Source organism: Pogona vitticeps, chromosome ZW-PAR (assembly GCF_051106095.1).
Source record: "Pogona vitticeps strain Pit_001003342236 chromosome ZW-PAR, PviZW2.1, whole genome shotgun sequence".
Taxonomy (NCBI): Eukaryota; Metazoa; Chordata; class Lepidosauria; order Squamata; family Agamidae; genus Pogona; species Pogona vitticeps.
The window spans coordinates 8,058,811-8,063,655 of NC_135800.1; the positions used below are offsets into that span (position 1 = coordinate 8,058,811).

Here is a 4,845-nt window from a genome sequence, read left to right on the forward strand (position 1 = left end):
TATGGTGTGCTTCCTTCTCAGGTTGCTGTCCAAATGCTGCTAATTGTTGACAACCAACTCCAAGGCCCCCTACTTTCCTTCCTTAGGGTTGAGCTTGGTCTTCATCACTGTCATCGTCTTAGAACTGAGGAGCTGTAAGGGATCCTTAGAGTTTGACCCTTGTGAAGGAGGCAGAGCTGGAAAGGACCCCATGGATTCTCAAGTCCGGTCCTGTGGGTTCCAGCAGAATTCGTCTCTTTAAATGAAAGAAACACAGCCATCTTCACCTGTGCTTCTATTTCATAGGCCAAGGAATGGATTTACGATCAAGAACACCTGGGGCACGGATCCAGCTAGTAGTAGCAATGGTTGTGGCATCAATCTTATACATGGTTCACTGGGGTAAGCCTTACTGAACACTGTAGGGATGACTTCTGGATAAATGTGCATTTAATTACACGAGAAGCCCTTTTTAAATATAATCGAACCTCCATGGTCTTTTGTCTTGCTTATCCTACTGTTTTCAATTTAGGACTGATTTTAGCTGAATTAAGGCCAAACACACTTCTCTTTGTAATAAGCAAAAAAGAAGTAACAAATGTTTTCCAAGATATATGGTATTATATTACAAAAATATTATTGTTACATGGTATTATTACATTAGAAAAGGAATGTAAACACAATTATTTGGTTGCTGATCTTCCGAGAATATATAAAAGGAGACAGAGACCACTGATGATAGATTTTAAATCCAAAAACAAAAAGAGAGAGAGAGAGAGTTATGGAGGTCTGACTTAGGGAAAACTTGTGACAGATGTTGGTAAAATGAATGAATACAAACTAGCATACCTTTTAAAGAAGCATATGAAGCTGCCTTATGCTGATGCAGCTGGGGAATCTCGTTTATCTTGGTCTGGTCATGGTGTTCTCCAATCTTGGTCCTCCAAATGTCTTGCACTACCAGTCCCATGATCTCTCAGTCAACGTGGCTCATGGTAGTGAAGGTCCAACACACTCCCATGGTTATGGGAGTTAAAGTCCAAGACATCTGGAAGTCCCTAGATTGGATTAACAATTACAGACAGTCTCTTTCAGGAAAAAATTAATGAAAGTTGTTGGGTGTTTTTTTCTTCTTCCCACTTCACCTATATTAGGATAAGGCATCCATTCCCAGCTGTCTTCAGTCTTAAAAGATGCAGGTTCCCCGAAGCTTATATCTGTTTTACATTGAAAATGGTCCCTCTGGGTCAAGGTGTGTCTGCCTGGCATGGTTCCATTCTGTGAGTGACAATGGACAGACGTGTGATTGAATGGCCCTCCCCAGTCCTCTACCTGGAAAGCTAGCATGGATAGAGTTCCCCTATTGCATTAACATGCTAGATTTCTATATGAACGGCTTGCATTTTCGTGCTTGTTTCCTTGTTTGTTTTTCTTGTCCAGTCATGTGGACTCCCATTTGCTTCTAGCCTCACTCTGGGTTTATTACTCTTTAGCTGAGCACCAGGCCCAGGAGACATTAATCCTGTACAGTCATGTCGCTTGCTATTGGTTCCAGCAGAATTTGTCCAGTTGTACCCCATCCCTTTTTCACTGACTTAGAGAACAAAAAGAATTTGGGGTTTTGGAGGCTACGAGAGCCGCTGTTTTAATAATGATAATAATAATGTGTGTGTGTCTGACTTCTGTCCTAGAAATAGCACGCTGTGATTAATCTGTTTCTGACTTTGTTCTCTTTAGGGAGCTTGTCTGGAGGGCTGTTTGTTTTTCTGCCTGGGGAGAAGCGGTTCCTGCAGGCAGCAAAACAAAAGCCCCACCAAGGGCTCCCGTGGTAGAGAGACGGAGCTGACAGCGGCCTTGCCCAAACTGGATGCAAATGGCAATCACCCCCAAAGGACCGAGGCTAACATCTCCTGCCCGTCCTGAAATGCTGTCGCCAGTTGGCAACACCCCAGTGAGTCACAGATCTGCTCCATTTCGCAGAAGAAAAGGTTTGATGCAACATCAGAGATTAGAAGCCTTCTCCTCTCCCCCATGTCTTCTTCCATCACCAAACAGAATTAGCTCCAGTGGAGCGGATTTACGGACATAACGCTGAGCGCCATTACAAACTTGACTAAGTTTGGCCTGTCTGATCTGCATAGCTTTGGGCAACAGGGATAAGCACATTGTCCATTCATGGGTATTTGCCTGTTTTTGTGGCCGGGATTTCCAGTGACCACAGCGTTTATGGGATGTACTGAAGTGTTGACTAATTAGGCTTACCACACTAGCAGTCTCCTGTGAATTTAGGGCCGAAAGCTGATTTCGGGGTGGGGGAGTTGACCCCTTGTGAAGTCACAGAAGCAGGCAAGCGAAAGCTGCTTCAGAAGTAGCTGGAGGCGGCTCCCTGCCTTGTTCTAAAGTACAAGCTGGGCTGAAGTGCATCCACCAGCAATCTCCCCAGCCCCCTGCTCTTGCTTCTGGCTTTTTGGTGTGTCCGTGTTTTGCCAACACGAGAGGAACAAGCAGAAATGGGCGCCCAAGCTTCTCCTCCTCCTCCATCGCTGTTCACCTTGAGACTCCTCTCCTTGACGGAAGCTTGGAAAAGAAGCAAGGAGCAAGAGGCAACAGAACGAAAGCTGATTTCAACTGGAGGAATTGGAAGAAGTCACCTAATGATGAGAACACTCTCACTGCGGAGTGCTCTGCCTCTGGAGATGATGGCCTCTCCTTCAGTAGAAGCCTTTAGGCAGAGACCAGCCAGCCATCTGCCAAGGACGCCGTGGCTGCTTCCCCCCATCGCTGGTCCTGCATCAAGCCCAGCCTGGAGCACGTCGCCTGAAAGATACCTTTCAGCTTTAAACAGGTACGGTGCTAGGATTGTCTTCTATGAAAAGATAAGCTAAATTTGGTTGAAATCGTGGAAACTTTATCCTGTGTGTTGGCGCCTGGAGGTAGGGCTGGTGGCAGAGGCAAAACCTAATTTCATCAAAGCAGCCTTTAAAAGACCAGACCTCTAAAGAGATGGCTGCTTGTCTTCTCCATGGGCCATGTCGTGGGCGGCCAGGGCGGGGCTTCCTGCCTTGGTATTTAATGAGCAGCTCCCAGTTCTGGTTTGTTTAATCTTGGCTTTTCTATTACCTTTACTTTGCATGGTTATTTCTGGCAAAAGGGGAGAGGAAGCCTTCCGCAGGGGTTTGGTGTGGCAATAGCTATAATTAAGCTTTCTGTGGTTCCTTGTGAGCTCGGCTGTATATAATTTTTTGGCTCACTCCCCCATCTTTGTCTCCTTGAGCCATAAAGAGGGTGGTCTTTGCTGGGTTGTAACTTAATTAGTATAAAATACAAAGAGTCCATGATAGGTAACACCAGAAGAAGATTGCCACAATCTAAGTCTCGGCTTTGGAGCTACCGATCCCTAGTGATGAAAATTAGAGCACGCACATTCTATTGATTTTTGTCTCCCCATTCTTCCTATAAATTTCCCTATATTAAATGATTCAAAATGAAGCAGAGGGAAGGGGAGGTGACAAAGAAGGATAGACAACCCGGTTATTATTTTTCCACTGGCTTTTGAGAGCAGCAGGGGAGAGGCACGTCGGAGTTTGCATTCCATGTGGTAAAGATTTAAAAGCACACACAAGCATTTGGAAATTTACAGAAAATGGTGAATGTTTTAGAAGATTCACATGCAAGCAGAAATAGTGGGGAGAGGTATGCAAAGCTAAATCCAAGGCAAGAATTAGCTTCTAAGCCATATATATTTCAAATATTGGTTCTTTCTATCCCTGCAGTGCGTGAAGCAGTTATGAAAAAGTGAGTGACACTGAACATGCACAGAGTTTCTCTCCCTTGCAAGGGAACTCCTTCACTCCTTAGTCTCCAGAGCTTACAAAAAAAATACCAGTCGAGATGATAGGTCCCGGAAGGTTCTCCCCTGGCATGCTCTGAGGCTGTGCTCTGGCCAAGGGATCATAGAAGCTGTAGTCCTAAAAGTAGCCTGGGGATTCTGGGAGTCTTAGGTCAAAAAAAGAAAAGGAAAGGAAAGCTATAGCCAGCCCTGACTATACAGCAGCTTCTCAGGTTCCTTTTCCAAGAAAAACAATGTTGAAATTCTAATGAGTGGTGGGATAAAGCAAACAGTTCGCCCTGTAGCCCAAACAAGTAAACAAATGAAAGATGCGTAAAGAGATAAAATGCCATGTCTGTAAATAAAGTGGATGGAATGGAAAAAAAAGCAAAGGAATCGCCCGATCTTTCCAGCTCGGTTGAAAAACCACAATTAGCTTCTATTCTAATTCTATTTATTTCTCCATGGCAAATCTCTGCCCTCAGGCCCTGTCCCAGGTCTGTGCTATTTTTGCCTCCTTTTATGTGTTTTTTTTCATGGAGTCTTAGGACGCCCCAAAGATGGACAGATTTGGCGTTACCCAAGGCAAGGAGGGCTCCAGCCTCCATCGGACCCACAAAACGTTGTCAATTCTATTAACTGCAGATAATATGAGAGGTGGGGGCAGCAGGACTCTTCTCTGCTTGTGGGGTAGCTGGAGCGGAAATCTGGCAACACCGAGGAGGCACACGCTTCCCCTTTTTGCTATAGTTTCACGTTGCATGTGGATCCTGCCCTGAGCAGGAAGAGGGAACACATTATCTCCAAGGCCTCTTCCAGCCGGACAGTTGGCTGAGTCGATGGGCTTTGGATGTGGCCATGGGCGCTTCAGTTCCCCAAAACTTTTTCCTCAGCTGTGACTCTGTTAACCTCTGAAGTGCCTGGAGAAACCTCAGGCCAATAAGGCCATATCCTTCAGGACGTTCTTAACATGCTTCTGGCTCTGCAGGTGTCTCCAGGGTGAGGCAGGATGGGCGACTGTCCCTCTGGAAGTCCCC

At 45.6% G+C, this 4,845-nt stretch overlaps 1 long non-coding RNA gene across 1 annotated transcript; it reads left to right on the forward strand.

Moving 5' to 3' along the window:
* The first annotated feature begins 249 nt into the window (after positions 1-249).
* LOC144585123 (uncharacterized) lies at positions 250-4,514 on the forward strand. The gene is made up of 2 exons (XR_013539631.1): positions 250-381; positions 1,717-4,514. It is a non-coding gene; the product is annotated as an uncharacterized LOC144585123 (long non-coding RNA).
* Positions 4,515-4,845: the final 331 nt, after the last annotated feature.